The 21,695-nt window shown below is 44.8% G+C and overlaps 1 protein-coding gene across 2 annotated transcripts in view; it reads right to left on the minus strand.

Moving 5' to 3' along the window:
- The window catches only part of DLGAP4 (DLG associated protein 4), a 342,220-nt gene that overhangs the window by 199,721 nt on the left and 120,804 nt on the right, over positions 1-21,695 (minus strand). For both annotated transcript variants that reach the window (XR_013263487.1, XM_077459068.1), the window contains exon 2: positions 11,546-11,623. The gene's annotated coding sequence lies outside the window, so the exon portion shown is untranslated. The remainder of the gene's footprint in view (positions 1-11,545; positions 11,624-21,695) is intronic.

The following is a 21,695-nucleotide window of genomic DNA, read 5'->3' on the forward strand; positions in this document are numbered from 1 at the left end:
ATAGACTCTAGACCCCTGTTTATTGCTCAGTTACGAGAATTTTGCCAAGGGAAACAGCAGGAAAGGGGTTCGACAGCGCCCATAAAACAGGCCCCAGGTCAGACTGTTACAGAATTTTACCTCAACATGGAAAGCATGATGGCTGACGAAGGTCTAGATTTAGCCTTACCCGTCACCATTAGGGCTTTCAATCGACAGTTTATGGAAGGACTAGTACCCCAAATAGGTGACAAACTGAAGGCATGTACTCCCGAATGGAGAGCCATACGGGACAGAGGAACATTGTTGCAGAAAGCACAAGGCATAGAGGCTGATTTAGCAGAAACTAAACCCAGAAGGACACCGGGAGTTAACACTGTTGCCCGGGTCAATGAAGGAGGGAATTCCTCCCGTAAACCTCTTACCTGTTATTACTGCAACAAGGTGGGACATATAAAAAGAGACTGTAGGAAAAGGATAAAAGACGAACAGGAAGGAAACACGGACAGAGACACGAGGGACTACAGACAGAGGCGTACCAATGATAGGGACGATCCGACCGCATGACTTGCCCCAGTCCTAGCTGAATCAGAGAACAAAATGCTCCACATGTTGATGAAGGTGGAAGGTAAACATATTCCTTGTTTGGTTGACACAGGAGCGTCACGCAGTCTGTTGTCTGATTCAGTAGTCCCTCCACACATGACGTCCCGTGACACCATACCCATAAGTGGTTATGACGGACTCCTGACTGATGCCCCGCTGACTAAACCTTTAAAAGTAAAGATAGGAAATCACATGTTTTTGTCACGCTTTTTGATTTCCAGAGGAGCTCCCACTAATTTATTAGGAGCAGACATTCTTCAGAAAATAGGAGCGAACATTACTTATCACCCAGATGGCATGGTCACCCTAGCAATAGGAGATGACCCAGAGGGTATAGAAATCTGTAGTAAAATACAATGCTTGGAAGAAGAACCAGAACCGTCCAATACGCCCTCACCGGAAATAGACCAAATTCTGTCTAGCCTTCCGGAAGGGTTATGGGAAACACATCCAGCAGACGTTGGGCTTCTGCCCATACCCCCGGTTACTCTACAGCTGATTCCAGGAGCAGTTCTCCCTCAGCAGAAACAGTACCCACTCAGTGCGCCCCAGGAAGCAGCTATAGAACTACAAGTGGAGGCTCTACTTAAAAGTGGAGCATTAAAAGAAATACAATCACCAGCCAATACCCCATTGTATCCAGTTAAGAAAAAGACATTGGGGGATGGCCCAATAAGGTATAGGATGGTACAGGACTTAAGGGCAATAAACAAAATATTGGCCCCAATAACGCCATTAGTACCGAACCCGCATACCTTACTGTCAGAAATACCATCAGATAGCTCCTCATTTACAGTTGTAGACTTGGCAAATGCTTTCTTTTCTGTACCCCTGGCGGAGGAATGTCAACCATGGTTCGCGTTCCGCCTTCGAAACCGTCAGCTAACCTGGACACGCCTACCTCAAGGAATGGCGCATTCGCCAACTCTATACTCACAAGCCCTGCAGACAGTGTTAGGAGAATGGCTACCACCTGACACTTGTGTATTGTTGCAATATGTAGATGACCTATTGTTATGTTGTCCGGATAACGATACTTGTTTAAAAGCCACTCTATCATTGTTACAATTCCTGGCTGAAAAAGGGTGCAAGGTGAATAGAACTAAGTTACAGGTATGTCAGAAAAAGGTTGTCTTTTTGGGCCACTGTATATCCCAGGGTACTCGACATCTCACTGAAGACCGAGTCCAGGCCATAAGACAAATGAATGTCCCACGCAACTTTAAGCAACTTCGTATGTTTCTGGGAATGGTGTCATATTGTAGACAATGGATACCACATGCCAGTTCTCTGATGCAGCCATTATATGATTGCTTGAAAATAGTACCCTATGTACTCACAGAAGCAGGTCATGAATCTTTTAGCACCTTAAAAAGGTTACTAATTTCGGCACCTGCGATCGGGATCCCTGATTATACCAAAACATTTCATTTGTACATTGCTGAAATCACGGGACACGCAACAGGGGTGTTGACACAACAACACATCAAACAAAGGCCGGTAGCATACTTCTCGGCGGCTCTCGATCCTGTCTCTAGAGGATCACCGTCCTGTGTACGAGCAGTTGCAGCAGTGTCAATTATCATTGACAAATCCTCAGAAATTGTCTTAGACAATCCTGTAGTGGTACATACCACACATGACATACACGCCATCTTGTCACAGGTCCAGCCAAAACACATATCAATGGCAAGGCAGCTGCGTCTACAATGCACCTTGCTCCTACCCCCCAATGTTACCTTTCAGCGATGCACTTCTTTTAACTTAGCACAGCTTTTACCATTACAGACAGATTTGACAGGGGGGAGTAATGATGATAATGGTGTAGACACAGCACAAGATACTCAGGATTCTGACACACTTTCGTTTCAGGACATAACATCTGATGAACACGATTGTTTCCAACTTATGGAACAAGAAACCACGGGGTTCCCACATGTCACAGACATACCCATTGCAAATGCAGAACACACACTGTACATAGATGGTAGTAGATTTGCCGATGACAAAGGTAAATATCACACAGGTTATGCTGTGGTAACGGACACACAGGTAATTGAGGCAAAGTCACTACCAGCACACATGTCGGCACAAGAAGCGGAACTAACCGCTCTAGAGAAAGCCCTAGAACACTTGGAGGGACAAGAAGGGAACATTTACACTGATTCCGCATACGCCTACGGTGTGGCACATGATTATGGCCACATATGGAAAGCTAGAGGTTACCTTACAGCAGCAGGCACACCTGTTAAACATGGTGAAGGAATCAAAAGAGTCCTGAACAATCTTCAAAAGGTTATAAGAGTAGCCATCATGAAGATAGCGGCACACACGAGCGCAAAAACAACTGAGGCAAAAGGAAACGCATTTGCAGATTTAACTGCAAAGAAGGCAGCTCTAGGGGAAGTAAGCCCTGAGACCTTAGCCACGGTACAGGTGAGTATGCCCGAAACCACATGGCAGCAGCTAATGGAACTACAGGAACAAGCAGGGGCTATTGAGAAGGACCGTTGGGTTAAGGAGGGAGCTGCACCAGGCCTTGACAATGTATGGAGAGAAGGAGACAAAATATGTCTACCCGCTTCTCTATACCCCGCAATGGCAGCGGCTGTCCACTTACCCACTCATGTCAGCTCCAATTCTATGTATAGGATTGTAAGCCAAGGATGGCTAGCCCCTGGATTCAGTAGTACTGCAAGGAACTACTGTGCTGCATGCCAAATCTGTCTGATTAATAACCCAGGACAGAGAGTGAAAACCCCACGTAAACATCAGGTCCGGGCCCAATATCCCTTTCAGAGACTGCAGATTGACTACATACAAATGCCTAAGAGCGGCCCCTTTGAATTTGTTCTCGTGTGCATCTGCCTATTTTTAGGCTGGCCCGAAAGTTATTCTGTGAAATCAGCTACGGCAAAAGCCACCGCCAAGAAACTGATTACTGAGCTGATACCTAGGTTTGGTCTCCCAGAAACAATAGAATCAGATAGGGGGACACATTTCACGGGAGAAATAATGCAAAATGTGATGGCAATGTTAGGGGTTCAACAAAGTTTTCATACTCCTTACCACCCACAGAGTTCAGGATCAGTAGAAAGAGTAAATGGTACAATCAAGCTGAAAATACAAAAGGCCATGCAGGAGTTGAATAAACCTTGGCCTGAGTGCCTACCCTTAGCTTTGTTCTCTATTAGGTACACCCCAACAGGAAAAACTGGGTTATCCCCATATGAAATACTGTTTGGAAGTGCACCTAGATTAGGTTTATATTTTCCTCAAAGTATGCAATTACAATGTGATAGTTTAACTACGTATGTAATACAGTTGCAACAGCGTCTGACTAAAATCCACAAGAGTGTGTATTCTTCTCTTCCAGACCCTAATTCTGTCACAGGTACTCACGATCTACAACCAGGAGACTATGTGTATGTAAAGAAACATACCAGAAAGACACTGGAACCAAGGTTTGAAGGTCCTTTCCAGGTGCTATTGATTACAGCAACCTCAGTGAAATTGGAAGGGAAACCTACCTGGATCCACGCTTCTCACTGTAAAAAGGAGCCAGTTGGCAAATGACAACATGTATCTTTTTATTGTTTCAGTAATTCTGGCTAATAGTTTGGTTACCTCACAGAATAAAATACACAAGGATGAAGGATTTTCTAAAAAAATGTTATTACTGAAGTTTAAATATGCTTATGCCCAGAAGTCAGGATATGAGAAATGTTGGATTTGTAGCAAATTACACCCCAGCACAGCAAGTATACCACTGATGGCAGTTCCTATAAACTATACTGATCTTGCTAACAGTAGCATTAACATAATTAGAACAAATACCAGCGAGACAGTAATGTTTAAGTCAAATGGCCTCGCCTTTTCCCCTGATTGGTGTTTCAACTTAGGGAACACAACGGGAGGAAATGGAGAATGCCAAGACAGCAAGTTTAATTTGTCCATTGTCGTATTAAATGGAAGCTTCTATCCCAGTAATTCCAGCACACACCAGACATTATCTGACTTCCTCACTAACATTGTGGATAATAATGTTAGGTGGTTAGTATCCAACTTATCCCTCTATGGATACACCTCTCGTTATAGAAATGATATCAGTTCAAGATCAGTAGCTCTAGGAAACAATATATACATCTGTTGTGAGGATAAATGTTATACTTGGATACCTAGAAGAGCTCAGGGATGGTGCTACCTCGCAAGTTTAGTACCAGTAATGGGAGTAGTAGGTGATGAACGAGGTGATCACCTATTAGAAGCTAGCATGCACCCTAGATATCCCCTCAGGTATCGTAGTAAAAGAGAAATATTCCTGAAGAAGGACATGGCATGGGCTTGGTTCCCGTCCTGGACAGGATGGGGTATAGACTTAATGAAAAGACTAAATAACTATACAGGAATTATTAATGATGTTTTGGAGAAAAACTCTGATGACATTACTAAGTTAAATCTGGAGACCAGAGCCATCAGACAACAATTAGAATTACATGAATTAGCAATTGAAAGTATGAGTGCAGCACTGACAGGACTCTGTGAAACTACTGAGGACTATGAGTGCTGTACTTGGATACATAACACCAGCATTGAGGTACCTGACTATTATGACATCATTGCACAACACCGTACGGAAGTAAAGAATTTACAAGAGAAGGCCCGAAATATTGGTCGCGACTGGGATCCGTTTGGTGGAACTTTTAGTTTCTCAGGGTTATTCTCTTGGGTTAAGAAGGCAGCAATGACGATTATAGTGGTGCTCTTATTCGTATTTTTCTTTTATGCATGCTTTAAACTGCTCATGTGCTTTTGCAAGAAAGCCAAGGTAAATGCTGCGGAAAAGATGGAACTTTTGTGAAGATAGGTGGATTTAGTTTCTTGACATCACCCATCTGTCAGAAAAGCCACTCTTCCTGAATTTTAGATGTTGGTACTGTCCAGGGGGATGGGTGTATACCCCTCTGACAACTCGCGGTCAGGGAGAGTACTCTGGATATAGGCCGACTAGAACTTGTTCAGGTGGACCCAGGGCAAGGGGGAGGGGTGATGTCAAAGGGGGAAATGTAAGGATTAAGGGGTGTCTAAACAAAATGGTTGACAGTATGTCTTACTAAATACATGTCTTTCTCTATACTTCTCAGTAAAATAAGGACTCGTCATCTTTAGTCACGTACTCATCAAGAAGAGGCCGCATCAGCCCTAAAAAGCAGTCTACGCCCAGAAGATTGTCTTATCAGCTGATAACACCCAGAGAATTGCTTTTTCTTTGCAAAAATGTTGTTTTTTTACATTGCTGATGTCTGCCCTTTTCTGTCTATAAAAGAGAAGTAATAAAGAGCTCAGAGTCAGTCAGAGAGAGTCAGAGTTACGACGGACTTCTGAGCAGAAATACTGAATACCTCTGTGTCTCTTTGCTTAGATAAGAACTCTAACTAACAATTGGGAAACGGTAACATAACCTGACAAATAGGTGACTTGTTGAGGTCACACCTAACAATGGGGACACAGATATGCAGGAAGCCTCTGATGGGGACACAGATGTGTGAAAAGCTCTGAAGGGGCACAGCACAGATGTGAAAGGAGACTCTGATGGGGACACAGATGTGTGGAAGGCTCTGATGGGGACACAAATGTGCGGAAAGGCTCTGATGAGGACACAGATGTGTGGAAAGTCTCTGACAGGGATACAGGTGTGCAAGGAGACTCTGAAGGGGACACAGATGTGCAGGAAGCCTCTGATGGGGACACAGATGTGTGAAAAGCTCTGAAGGTGCACAGCACAGATGTGAAAGGAGACTCTGATGGGGACACAGATGTGTGGAAGGCTCTGATGGGGACACAAATGTGCGGAAAGGCTCTGATGGGGACACAGATGTGCGGAAAGGCTTTGACAGGGATACAGGTGTGCAAGGAGACTCTGAAGGGGACACAGATGTGCAGGAAGGCTCTGATGGGAACATAGATGTGCTGAAATGCTCTGATGGGGACACAGATGTGTGGAAAGCTCTGAAGGGGCACAGCACAGATGTGAAAGGAGACTCTAAAGAGGACACAGATGTGAGGAAGGCTTTGATGGGGACATAAATGTGCGTAAAGGATCTGGTGGGGATACAGATTGCGGAAAAGCTCTGACGGGGATACAGGTGTGCAAGGAGACTCTGATGGGGACACAGATGTGCAAGGAGACTCTGATGGGGACACAGATGTAACGGAAGGCTCTGATGGAGACATAGATGTGCGGAAATTCTCTGATGGGGGACAAAGATGTGTGGAAAGCCCTGAAGGGGACACAGCACAAATGTGAAAGGAGGCTCTGATGGGGACACAGATGTATTGAAGGCTCTGATGGGGACACAAATGTGCTGAAAGGCTCTGATGTGGACACAGGTGTGCAAGGAGACTCTGATGGGAATACAGGTGTGCAAGGAGACTCTGATGGGGATACAGGTGTGCAAGGAGACTCTGATGGGGATACACATGTGCAGGAAGGCTCTGATGGGGACACAGATGTGAGGGAAGGCTCTGATGGGCACACAGATGTGAGGAAGGCTCCGATGGGGACACAAATGTGGGGGAGGCTCTGATGGGGACACAGATGTGGGGGAGCCGCTGATGGCGGAGACCCCTAGTTTATATGAACCATGTGGATGAAGGATAACGAATATTGTATTCTCTCATTGCACATTCATAGTGTTGCAACAAAACAGGAATAACACTGATATAAAGAACACACATGAACTTTCAATCAGCAATTATTGATAGATATTCATGATTGATAGTTCTTCACTGATTACCTTAAGTAAGAACTTCACTCTGCACAACTCCCCCCCCCCAAAAAAAAAAAAACCCTAACCCTGATCCCTGTCTCAAAATAAAAACAAATCACCTACTAAATTGATAGACAACTAGGTCTAATGTTGGAAATGTGCCACATTTAAATATGTACTGTATATTCAAAAGAGCAATAGAAGTCACACAAAGTGCATCCAGCAGCGATCAACACCGGTAATTGTTGGCTGTGTGAACAGTCACGAATAGTTGTGGCTGCTGAAAACCTGTCACTGAAGTTCACAGCTAGCCGCTCACGGCTGTCATACACAGCAACAAGAATCGGTAGATTGCTGTATCTGGCATTCACACTCATTTACAGCAGATGCAAGAAAAATGCATTCAATGACCCTAGTTTACACCATTGCAGTGTTTTCATGTGCATTTAAAAAGAGTACAGCATGCAGCATTTTTATGCACCAGTAACAGCATGTAAAAGAGCATGAGCGCAAGCAAATGCGCGTGAACGCGCAAGGGAAAAAAACAGTTGAAATAAATAATTTTTTTTTTCTCCAAAAAATGCACTGAAAACACATGCAAACACACAGTGAATGTAGAGATTGTAAACGAGCCCTAAAACTGGATCAGACAGAATCTGGAGCAGCTGTGCATAGTAACCAATTAATGTCTAGTTTCAGTTTGTTCAGAAAATGAAAGCTAGAAACTGATTGGTTGCCATGCACAAGCCCCCCCCCCCCCCTTCACTGTATATGCAAAGTTGTCCCTCTACTTGTCTCTAATGTGCCCCATTATCCACTTGCTTTTCATAACAGTTTGGGATGTGACATGTTAATACTGGAATACATTCACAATGCAGCTGGCAATGTTTAAATTTGGACTGTGTTCTAGTTGAATGTGTCAAGGGATATAACCTTGTTCCAAATACCAAGACGTACACTTCCTACCCTTCCTTCTGCATTTACCATTTTCCATGTCCACCACAGATATAATTCTTCACTTCAATATTTAAGTCCCCCAAAAGAAAAACTCCAATTAAAAAAAAAAAGTCTTCAATACGGCCATAACAACTGTCCAAAAAAATATTTTGTCTAATTTATCAGTCTTGTCCCCTTTTTTGTGTACTATAGATGCTGTCCATAAGAGAGAGACAAAAGGGCAGGGTGGTTGTACTGACGTTAATCAATGTATTGACTTCAGTACAACCAGCCTGTCAGGGTTTTGCTGCCCGATTACTGCTGGAGGCTATAGCCGTCAGCAGTGATCATTGTATTCTACTTGTGGAGAAGGCTCCCTGCACTCCCCGCTGGTAGAACACAATATGGCTGTAGGAGGGACTGAGCAATTTTCTGTCCAGCTTGCATAATCTATGGCCTGCTAATGGTTGAAGGAAAGAAAATTGCTAAATTTCCCCATCAACACAGTCAGCGTTGATGGGGAATTCCCTCCCGCAGCATACCGTATTTATCGGCGTATAACATGCACTTTTTTCCTCTGAAAATAGGGGGAAAATCATGATTGTGTGTTACACGCCTACAGCGTACCTCGGTGGGGGACGGGTGCCGCCAGAATTCACAGAGTCATCATCTCCTCTCCACTCAGCTCTCACGTCACACACACAGTCCCGTCTCTGCCACCATTATTGGACCAGGGTTCTGTCTATCACAGGAGCTGGTTCAATGCCGATGGCGGAGGCGGGACTGTGTATCTGACTGCCGACTGAGAGCCGATTAACAGGGGATGCCGGCTTGGCGATTTCCTATGAGAGATGGTGAGCTGCATTGATGGGGGAGATGGGCACAGATCAGGCTGCAAATGGGCACAGATCAGGTTGCACTGAAGCTGCAGATGGGCACAGATCAGGCTGCAGATGGGCGCAGATGAGGCTGCAGATGGGCAAAGATCAGGCTGCACTGAAGCTGCAGATGGGTGCAGATGAGGTTGCAGATGGGCACAGATCAGGCTGCACTGAAGCTGCAGATGGGCACAGATTAGGCTGTACTGAAGCTGCAGATGGGCACTAATCAGGCTGCAGATGGGCACTAATCAGGCTGCAGATGGGCACTAATCAGGCTGCATTGATGCTCACTAACCATTATTTTGTTTCAAAGTGGTTTATTTTTGGTTTAGCAGAGGTCTCTTTCGTTTTGGTCAGCTGGTGGACACCAGGACTAAGTTACTTAGATCATTCCAGGAATTAAAGGATTTATATGATTTACCTAAACAAGCATTTTATAGCTATCTGCAGATCCGCCATTTCGCCCAATCTCTTACACCGACCCTACAATTCTCCCCTTTAACTGAGTTTGAAAAGGTATGCCTGGAGGGCTCGTCTCCGAAGGGCATGATCTCACGTACATACCAAATTTTAATAGCGGATTCCTCTCTGACGGGTCCGTGGCACGCGTATATGGATAAATGGGACAGGGACTTGGGGGAGGTCGTGCCCTTGGAGACGTGGCAGCGGGTCTGGTCACGTGCAGCTAAAAGCTCCGTTTGCACTTTATATAAGGAAAATCAATACAAGGTTATGTTGCATTGGTATCAAACTCCGTCCCTGCTCCACTCTATTTACCCCTCCGCGGACTCCCGCTGTTGGCGCTGCCGTAGTGCAGTTGGGACACTGTTCCATATTTACTGGACTTGTCCACGAGTTGTCCCTTATTGGGAAATGGTTAGGGCCTTATTATATACCATTTTTGAAGCACAAATACCGTTAGACCCCAAGCTGTTCCTCCTGGGCCTCCCTCCTGCTACATTCTCCCGATCCTCCCAATTCCTGTTAGCCCATGTGCTGACAGCTGGGCGCTGCCTAATTGCCCTAAAATGGAAGAAACAGGAGATCCCTTCACTAGTTGAGTTACACACTAGAATTAGAGACGTCAGGCGTATGGAATATCTTACAGCTTCCCTAAATAACACGCCTGACAAACATAACAAGGTATGGGATCTTTGGGATAAGATGGAGGCTTCCGCCTTATGAGGGTGAAGGGGGAGGGGGCGCGGGGTAGGTGGGTCGTAGGGGCGTCCTTTGCTTTACTTTTCTTTCTTTTACTTCCCTTTTCATTTCTTTCTTCTTCTTTATCTACTCTACACCTTTTCTCTCCCATTCTAGGGCTGTTCGCACGATTCTTCGTGTTCTTGTTCACCTTTCCTATTTTCCTTCTTTCTCTTTAAGCTCCCTTCCTTTTTCTTTTTTGGTCACAGAAAGGTGTGTTAACTTGACCGGTAGCAGGCTGCAGGAATCTAACTCTCCCGGTAACTGAGTGTCATTGTACTGTAATGCATGAGTTGATGCAATGTTGTATTCTTTGCCTTTGCTTACTGTGGTCTGTGACCGCTTACTTTTATTGCCTGTGCCTTATTATTCCTTTTTTGATTTCTTTGTTTCACTTGAAATTTCAATAAAATGTTAGTTTTCAAAAAAGTGGTTTATTTAAAAAAAAAAGTTTTTTTCACCCTGAAACTTTCTTCTTGAATTGGGATGCGTGTTATACGCCTGTGCGTGTTATACGCTGATAAATATGCTAATTGTGTTCTGCCGGCGGGAGTGGGGCAAGCCTTCCCCACCGGCAGAACACAATGATCACTACTGGCGACAGTGATTCTGTGAAAAAAAAACAGACAGGCTGGCTGTACTGAAGTCAACTGAAGGACTGCGCATAGACAGTTTCAAATTTGGCTGGTTCCTGCTGAACCAGCCGAATTTCGATTAGGCTATGGCCGGTTTAAGGCTGGCCGTAGATTATGCAATTTTCCTTTTTTTCAATCAAGCAAGGACCTTTCTTAAATGCAGAGAGCCCGTACTCTCAATAAAGTAGATCAAAATCCATGAAATTGTGAGCCAGTAAGAAAATATTTGTAAACGGCATCTTACAGGGTGCTGAAGGGCTCAGAGTTGCTCTCCCTGTGACGTAGCTCTGCCCATAAAACCCATAAGTTACAGTTATTTTCTTCACTGCCACTGTATCGTGCCAAAAAATTGCCAAGCGTCTCAGAGAGCTTTGGCCCCTTTAAAAACACGCAAATAGCATCGGTTCTTTAAAGTCCCTGCCAATCTACAATGACCTGCATGTTAAGGGGGTTTCTTTTCTTTCTAGCTGAAAGTGGAATGCCCCTTTAACAGCTCATGTAGTCATTAATTCCGCCGTTCTTCTCCTTAGCGACGTACCTGTGTTCCATGGATTTTTCCATCTTCATTTTGTCACCTGTTCTCCTCCCTCCGCAAACCCTCTGCCTATTTTTTAGCCTGGAAGACAGAAAAAAAAAATGTAAGCGCATTGAGTATGAGACGGGAGGTAGGAAACATGAAAGAGAAGATTGAGAAAGAGAGAGATTCTGATGCTGCCAGGACACAGAACAGGATCCAGAGCGGAGAGCTGGAGAGAGGAAATAAGCCGGGTGCAATCAAACAGCGACAAGGCTTGAAGGACCCTAAGCCAAAGATGAAAATGACTGTATTTCTAGAGAAGAGGAAATGTGTGCAGATGGGGGATGTAAAGCAGCAGCACAAGAATAAAAATCAGAACATCGAACAGACAGACAATTACAGCCAACATTAAGACCCAGAGACATGTTTAAGGGGCCATTACTTATATTTGAGTTATAGACGGATACTGGTGGGCTTAATCAATCACTAGCTTAAAACTGAACCCCCGCACAGTTGTGCAGGCTCCATTCCTGTACTGAAATGGCTTACTCCAATTTCGCTGCACACTGCAAGCTTCTCACAGTGTGCATTAGAAGCAGCATCAGGTCAGAAAGATCCTGCCTCATTTCCTAGCTGGAGGATGTCCGGCATCATCCAGTCCAGAGGTGTCCAAACTACATTTGGCCCGCAACAAGCCAGCCCCCAGCTAGGGTCAGTGGTGTACCCTCAATATGCACTGATTGAGGATAAAAGCAATTCTAAAGGCAAATTTTTCTTTTAATTAAAAGAAAAAAGATGTAAGGGTACTTTCAGACTGCCTTGCTGTGCCTCAAGCAGGACCTTTGGCGTGCTTTCAGAAAATGCACCAAAATTGCAGGACATCACAGACATCTATGGGAAAACGCAGCCAGCCTACACGAAAACTGAAGGTTAACTGCACAGAGGATCAGTGTGAAACCATCCTTATACTTATGCTCTGTGCAACAGTATTGCATACAGTGGTCTCTTGGCTCCTTTTCTGGAGTCCCCCTCCAGGGCTGTCTGCTACTCCACTTCTCCTAATGCCCCCTCAGCAAGCCATGTGCTCAGGGTGCAGCTGTGCGGGAGCACTCCTGAGCCAAGCTGTATGCATCCATAGACACACATGTAGCACCCTGATGTTTAGGCAGGGCTGCTATTAAATTTAGTTGCCAGGCGATAGTTGCCTTGGCCAATTGTTAGGAGATCAATTGATTTCCCCCTAATTCTGGAATTGCTGCATTTCTCTCTTCTGTCAGTAGGTGGCCGGGTAGCTGATGACATTGGATAAGACAAGGGCATAGCAAGGACAGAATACGAATGAATGGAGAATCTCAGTCAATGGGCAGGGATTTTCTTGGGTCCATTGGCCTGCTGGGAGAGCCTATTTATTTGGGTGGAGTCAGGTGATCAGGGTTCTGTGCCACCTGGACGGCTGTCCGGGTGGAAGTGTGTCCTATTGCCCTGGGCTGCTAGGCCAGAAACCTAAGGCCCATCGGAGGGACATCTGTCTGCTAAACTATCAGAGAGCCTATCCAGAAGTAGTGCAGGGTTGTAGTCCAACCTGAAACGGTTCCGCTGGCCAGGGAACCAGTCCTGGTCGGAGGTGGAGGGGAAGCTGTTGCCACTAAGGGACCATCCACCTTGCTACCGGAGACCACTGTGAGTGAGCTGAGGCCAGTACCAGAGCAGACTTCTCGCCAGCTGGGGAAGGTGAAGAAGTGGGAAAGCATCAGCAAGTGCCAAGTCAGGGACCCAGCAGGACAGCAGAGGTGACACTTGTGGAGCATTAGTGAGTGCCAAGCCAGGGACCTAACGTGTCAGTGGGGTGAAGCTTGAGGAGTTTCTGTGAGTGCCAAGCCAGGGACCCAGCAGGGAAGCGGGGGTGATGCTGGAGGAAGATACTGAGTGCTAAAGTGGAAGAGCTCAGGGGATCCACCCTTTCATCTTGCATTACACCCACCATGCCTTGCAACCCACTCTACACGGAAGGATGTCAGCTGTCCCTAACTCTGGAGGTCACCATTTAGCCTTGAGGGGCCCGGGACCTTGCTACACACACATAGCATGGCTCAGGCAGGCTTCCTACTCCTACTACTGGATTTGACTGAGAGTTCCAAGAGCCAATGGTTTACACTGCTCTCAGTATCTCCTGTGAGACCAAGAAGAAGGAGCAGCAGAAGACAGCGCTGGATTGGTGGAAATGTCAGGTAAGCATTTATAGATGGGAGGAGCAGTCAGTGGGGTGTTTTTACCTTAAAGCGGGAGAACCACAAAATTGTTTTTTTAACAGCCAGCAGCTACAAATACTGCAGCTGCTGACTTTTAAAATAAGGACACTCAACTGTCCTAGGGTCCAGCGATATCGGCACCCGAGGCCGAACCGTCCCCCGATCCTCAGATGCTGCCGCCGCCATGTTCGCCTTGTGGCTTCACTTCCCGATTCCCTACTGCACATGCGCGAGTTGCGCAGAGCAATGTAAATGGTCCTTGCTGTCTCTGGGACCCCGGACGGGAAGAGGCATAGACTCCCGTGGGAGACTTTGCCCGGAAATGGGTACAAATACCTGTCCTAGACAGGCAAAAGCAGAGGTTCCATTTTTGTGTGAACCTCCGATTTAATACAGGGAATGCATTGAGGTAAAACAAAAGCAATTAGGGTTTAAAAACCTTTAAGGTCAGCAGAGGCTGCCTGTGGTCTCCGCTTTTTATGTAAAGGGAGACTTTGATGGGGACCCTGAAGTCAGGGGGGACTCTAATGGGAACCCTGATGTAAAGGGGGATTCTGATGGGAAGCCTCATGTAAGGGGGGGGGGGACTCTCATAGGGACCCTAATGTAAGAGGGAACTCTGATAGGAGCCCTGAAATAAGGGGGGCTCTGATGGGGAATCTGATGCAAGAGGGACCTTGATAGAGACCCTGATGTAAGAGGACTCTCATAGAGACCCTGATGTAAGGGGGACTCGATTGGGACTGCATTTTGGCCTGTGAGGGTTTGTTAAAATATATGATGTGGCCCTCTTACTGAAAAGTTTGGATACCCCTGATCTAGTCCTTCACTGTACCTGGCTTGCCCCTTTCTTTGATTGGATCTGAGTTCTTTAGGGTAGTCTGTAGGGAAGAACCAAACAAGGCAAAGTATCAGCAGATTCAACTTCAGTTTTAATATATCGCTCAGGAACACAGATGTCCTGTTGGAGTTCCTAGCTTTGCTTCTTACCACCATGGAGTCTCCCTCATGCTGCTTCATCAAGGCTTGTTTTCCCTGCAGCATTTCCCTTAAAGTGGTTGTAAAGCTTTGTTTGTTTTCTTCATAAAAATAACAAACACGCTATACTTACCTGCTCTGTGCATAAATGATGCCTTCGATTATTAAATATTTAAGGCTGTTTTATGTTTATGAATTTAAAAAAAGTAGGTTAATAAATTAATATATTAGCATTTTAAATACCGGTAGTTCCATTTATATAATATGGGGTCAGGTTTATAGGTTATTTAGTTAATTGATGTATACTGATTAATTGATAGCTTGATATGATCATTTATTTTATCTGTTAATTTGTTAGTTAGGATTATTAGCTTCTTTTTTTTTTTTTTATCCAGACCTGCTCATCTATAAAATAAAAATAAAACCTTTCTTACTCTTTTTAAAATAATAAAAAAAAAAAATTGTCCAGATGTACATTTTTAGTAGACCGACACATACAAAAACTCCAATAATTGGTCCGGCCAATCAGGAAGCGGGTCCTGAGACTCGTGAGTGCATTATTTGCCGCCCCCCCCCCCAAAAAGTATTTGTAGCGGCTGGCATTTAAAAAAAACATGAAACTGAAGTTCCTCTTTAACATGCCGACCAGCACGCAATGATGTACGTCGGCACAATGCCACGGCTGGGCAAATGGGCGTACAGGTACATCCCCTTTTCCCCTTTACGCGCCCCGTACTCCATGACCGTGCCCTTGATGTCCGCCAGTGTCCTGCGATCGTGTCACAGAGCGACAGAACGGGGAGATGCCTATGTAAACAAGGCATTTCCCTGTTCTGCCTAGTGACATGACAGAGATCTACTGCCCCCTGTCATCGGGAGCAGTGATCGCTGTCATGTCAGTGGTAGTCCACCCCCACCCACAGTTAGAATCACTCCCTAGGACACACTTAACCCCTTGATCGCCCCCTAGTGTTTAACCCCTTCCCTGCCAGTGTCATTTGCACAGTAATCACTGCATTTTTATAGCACTGATCGCTGTATAAATGACAATGGTCCCAAAATAGTGTCAAAAGTGTCCGATGTGTCCGCCATAATGTCGCAGTCATGATAAAAAAATCACATATAGCTGCCATTACTAATATAAAAAAAAATGAATAATAAAAATTCCATAAATCTATCCCCTAATTTGTATATGCGATAACTTTTGCACAAACCAATATACACTTATTGCGATTTTTTTTTACCAGAAATATGTAAAAGAATACATATCGGGCCTAAACTGAGAAAATTAGAAATTAGTTTTTTATATTTTTTTGGGGTATTTTTATTATAGCAAAAAGTAAAAAAAAATTTTTTTTTTTCAAAATTGTCACTCTTTTTTGTTTATAGTGCAAAAATAAAAACTGTAGAGGTGATCAAATACCACCAAAAGAAAGCTCTATTTGTGGGGAAAAAAAAGGACGTCAATTTTGTTTGGGCACGACCGCGCAATTGTCAGTTAAACGTAGTGCAGTAGCAAAAAGTGCTCTGGTCAGGAAGGGGGTAAATTCTTCCGGGGCCAAAGTGGTTAAAGCTGTAATCCAAGCAAACCGCTAAATACATAGTTAAGATACAAACAGTATTTGTACCCTGTTCTATCTGCTAAAGGAGAATTAAGGCTCAGGACCTGTCTGCAGTCTACTTTGCAAAATTGCAGTAGAGCTTGGCCTATGCCCCACCCCCAAACTGTGATTGGAAAATAAAGGAATAGCAGCCCACTTATTGGGTCATCCATTTGCTCTACCCCAGTACATTGTCAGCTTAGAGCCCTAATTGGTTCTACCCTCCCCCTCCCATCAGTTCTGCTACACAGGGCATCAAAGGAGTCTTATAATAAGGCAAATTCAGGAATTATGCAAATTATAAATACATGTTATTATGTTTTTTAATGAATACATAATTGGATTAAATTATGCTTTTATATCTCCCTGGAGTTTAGCTTTAAAGCTGTAAAAAAACAGCAGCGGAGAAAAGTACAAGTAGGTGTATCTGCTTCATTAAAAATACTGTGGAATATACAGGATTTTTATTACAAAAACCCATACTGGATAATAAAACCGGCTATAAGGAATAAACTGGATGTAAACTAAATGTAATATATTGTAATGTAATATAATAATCAAAAAGGCCTAAGCTAAAACCCACTGCTTCTAATGCCGCGTACACACGATCGAATTGTATGACGTACTTAGTCCATCATACAATCCGGCGGACAATCCGGCGGACTTTCTACCGAACGGACATGGCCACACACGGATACACAAACAGTCCGACGAAAGCTTGCGCGATGACGTACGGCACGTACGACGGGACTAGAAATAGGAAGTCCAAGACACAGCAAAGCACCCTTTGGGCTCCTTCTGCTGACTTTGCGTTAGTGGAAGTTTGGTTAGAGACGATTCGTGTTTTTCAGACTTCAGCTTAATTCGTCCGTAATTTTTTTATTTTATTTATTCTCGAATTGGAATATTAATCATAAGATGAGGATGAATAAAGACATTTGTGATAACTCTGTGTGAATATAAGCAGCAAAGCAACTTCACTTTTCTCGCATTATGAAGAAGAAAAGAATGTGCTATATTAAAAGATCACAAAATTAGCAGCATGACGAATATGCTAGCTTCAATACGAACACTAGTTTTACAAGACAGAACGCTTCCGCCCTGTAAATCCTTTCTGGGCATGCGCCATTCTTAGTCCGTCGGACTAGCATACTGACGAACGTATTGTCCGCTGAAACCAAAGTACGATGGGAAGATTGGTGTGCAAACCGACCTACTTAGTACTCCGGACTTCACGCTGAAAAAGTCTGCTGAAGCCCACACACGAGCTGATTGTCCGTTGAAATGCGTTTCAACGGACTAAGTACGTCATACAATTCGATCGTGTGTATGCGGCATAAGCAACTTACACTATGTGCAACACTGCTGCGGAGAGTCATATTATAATGAAAGGCTGGCATCATTATTATTATTATACAGGATTTATATAGTGCCAACAGTTTACGCAGCACTTTACAATATTAAGGTGATAAATGAAAAGAGGAAAATACTGATTTTTGTGGTCAAGGACAGGTGGACACCATATTGCCAAATGCCAAAAGAATTGCTATGTTGTCGGTCCTGTAACTCACACTTCTGCTCAGAGACCACTGCTTCCAAATAAAGGGCCCTCTCTGCAGCATGCTGGCAGGGGACAGGCTTTTTTTTTATCAGGCTGTGGCTGTTTAAAGAAGAAGTAAACCCTTTTTTTTTTTACTTGTACCTACAGGTAAGCCTATAATAAGGCTTACCTGTAGGCACAGTGAATATCTCCTAAACCTGCACCTGCAAAAATGTCACCAGGGCATGCGCTCTGAAGGGACGGCATACACGCACCATCCCTTCAGAGCTCCGTGCACCGGCCCGTGACTCCATTGTGCATGCTTGACATAATCACAGCGTGGCCATTGAGATGGCTAGAGGACATGAACCCGGCAGGAAGATCGGGTGAAGATGGAAGGCCTGTCAGCGGCAACAGCGGCTTTGTTCTAAGGTAAGTATTGCCCCCATGTTGTAAAATTCTGCGCAAAACTGTTGGTGCTATATATACCCTGTATATTAATAATAATACTGTATTTACTTACCTATTTTCATGCCACTCTGGTCTTGTCATGTGATTGGCTCCCCTGTATCAGCCAGTGCTGGCTGCAGGGGAGAAGATGGTGCATTGACAATGGATGGGCCATAGTAATCCTATGCTATGCTAATCCTATCCTAATTACTGCTCCCAGGCATTGCGAGCCATTATTGAGCGCTCTCTCTCTCTTCCTTTGCACCGGCTGCTGGCTGACACAGGAACAATCATGTGACCTGACCAGGGCAGCCGAAAAGCAGGTAAGTATACAGATCTGGTCTTACAGGAGGTTATCCAGAATAGGTGTAAGGAGGGGGAGGGAACTTTTTAAATTTTTTTTTAAATCCTAATCTTTATTTAAATTTTATTTATTTATTTATTTTTATATACATTTATACAACATACATACATTGCATCATACTGGAACTTCCAAGCATAATAATAACTCTACCAGATATACATTATAATTCCTATTCTCGTGTCTTGCCCAACCTCCACAATAACAATAAATAAAACAATATACCGTATATACTCGAGTATAGGTCGATCCGAATATAAGCCGAGGCCCCTAATTTACCACAAAAAAACTGGGAAAACTTATTGACTCGTGTATAAGTCGAAGATGAGACATGCAGCAGCTACTGTTACAGCTTAAAAGAGTGGAAAAGAGGGTCAACAATGCCCATCTGCAGCTGCATACCTCCCTGTGTACCTCCCTGTGTACCTCCCTGTGTACCTCCCTGTGTCCATTGCAGCCTACCTGTGTCCTGTGCATGCCAATCTGCAGCCTCTGTGTCCTTCTGCAGCCTCTGTGTCCTTCTGCAGCTCTGTGTCCTTCTGCAGCTCCGTGTGCCATTGTGTGCCATTTTGCACCGATCAGCATGTATCAGCATGTCATAAAAACAAGCCAGGATTCAAAAGCCGCAATTCTCCTCCTCGTCTGTGACAGACGGCGGCCATTCCACTGTTCAAAAGCCGCGCCTCCCTGTCTGTGATAGGCGGAACACTCGATTTCCCAGCAGTCAGTGTTCCGCCTATCACGTAATGCAACGTAATGTAATGCACTAGGTCAGTGCGCCTTCCCCTCTTTTGTATTTCCACCTATCACGAACATCCTCTCATCCTCGTCCGTAGTATGAGGATGAGCGGATGTCCGTGATAGGCGGAACACTGACTGCTGAGAAATTGAGTGTTCCGCCTATCACAGACAGGGAGGCGCGGCTTTTGAACAATGGAATGGCCGCCGTCTGTCTGCACGACACGCTGATCAGGTAGGCAGACGGCGGTGACTCGAGTATAAACCGAGGGGGGCACTTTCTCTAAAAAAAGGGGCTGAAAATCTCGGCTTATACTCGAGTATATACGGTAGTATAATAGCTTTTACCAGCAAGACACAGAACAGGGAACATTTTTTAGAGTAGTTAGGGTTTGAATTTTTCTTTAACCACTTGCTTACTGGGCACTTAAACCCCCCTCCTGTCCAGACCAATTTTCAGCTTTCAGCGCTATCGCATTTTGAATGACAATTGCGCGGGCATACAACACTGTACCCAAATTAAATTTTTATAATTGTTTTCCCACAAATAGAGCTTTTTTTGGTGGTATTTGATCACCTCTGCGGGCACTGATGCCAGGGCATATTCTACTCCCACTGGCCACAGCTCGGCCCCCCCAAGATCCGAAGAACAGTAACCAGTCCCTTGCTTAGAAAGTTTGGAGACCCCTTCTAATACAATGAAGTCAAACGTGTACTTCTCTCTAAGGCTAGATTCACACCTATGCATTTTTAGGGCTTTTTGCATTTTGCACGGTTGCACTACAGCCCATCTAAAATGGTTTCCTATGGTAAACCTTCTGTAGTTCAAATCTGCAAAATGCAAAAAGCACAAAAAATGCCATAGGTGTGAATCCAGCCTTATTCAATGAAGCCGGCTATTCGGTAGCATTCATTGCAGCAATTTTTTTTTATATATATTTTGTTATAAAATTTTAAAACAGGTAATTTTTCTCCTTTATTGATGTACGCTGATGAGGCGGTACTAATGGCCACCGAGAGGTGGCAGTGATGGGCACTGATGGGTGGCAATGATGGGCAGTGGCGGGTGGCAATAATGGGCACTGATTGGTTACACTGATAGGCAGCACTGCTAGGTGTCACTTATTGGCACCACTGGTGGGCATTGATAGGTGGCACTTGTGGTCATTGATAGGTGGCACTCATGGGCATTGATAGGTGGTACTGGTGGGCACTGACAGGTGGCACTGGCAGGGGGTACTGATGTGCACAGATGAGGCATAATTGCCTCTTCCTCTTCGGGGGAATGTCCCTTGCAGATAAGCTGGTGATCGTTTTTTTTGTGCGAGGAGGGAAAAAAAACGATTACCAAGCTTTTGTTTACATCATGTGATCAGCTGTCATTGGCTGACAGCTGATCACATGGTAAGGGGCAGGACCGGTCCCTTACTCGGATTGGTGATCACCCGAGTCTCAGTGACTCAGTGATCACAGCACGCTCTCGTGTGCGCTGCAGGGAGCGTGCACAGGGGAGGCCGTCAATTCAGATCCACACTGTGGCCATCATTCGGGTATAGCGCGGACGTCAATCGGTTAATTTGTTAGTCACTTATGTAAAGTCATACAAAACAGTAAACGTTACCTTATCCACAAGTTGACAATGCTGCTATCAAAGGGTAATAATCCTTTAATACAGTGTTCTCCAAACTGGGGGCCTGGGGGCTGGATGTGGCCCTTTGCTTGCCTTTATCTGGCCCTTGGGGCACTATTCCACCAACTGACACCAATAATATGGCACTATTCTCCATACTGACACCATAAATGGGACACTATTCATCCCATTAAAACCAATGGTGGGTCACTGATGCCAGGGCATATTCTACTCCCACTGGCCACAGCTCGCCCCCCCCCCCCCCACAAGACCCGAAGAACAGTAACCAGTCCCTTGCTTAGAAAGTTTGGAGACCCCTGCTCTAATACAATGAAGTCAAACATGTGTACTTCTCTCTAATACAATGAATCCGGCCATTCGGTATCATCCATTGCAGCAATTTTTTATTAGCTACGTGGCAGGATACAGCATTACTCTAAAGCATATCCAAGCATTGCTACATTCCCCCTCCGTAGATACAGCGGAGGCGTGAGTGTAGCCACCCTAAGGCTAGGTTTACACTAGCGGCAGCCCTTGCTATCTTTCTGAAAAGCAATCCACCGCAGGTTGTTTGACAGGCAGGTGAGGTGTTGATATGTCACCTTTTCACACCTCCTGTAAATG

The sequence above is a fragment of the Lithobates pipiens genome, unplaced genomic scaffold (assembly GCF_037356315.1).
Source record: "Lithobates pipiens isolate NorthernLeopardFrog02 unplaced genomic scaffold, aLitPip1_a1.2 Scaffold_28, whole genome shotgun sequence".
In the NCBI taxonomy this organism is placed as follows: domain Eukaryota; kingdom Metazoa; phylum Chordata; class Amphibia; order Anura; family Ranidae; genus Lithobates; species Lithobates pipiens.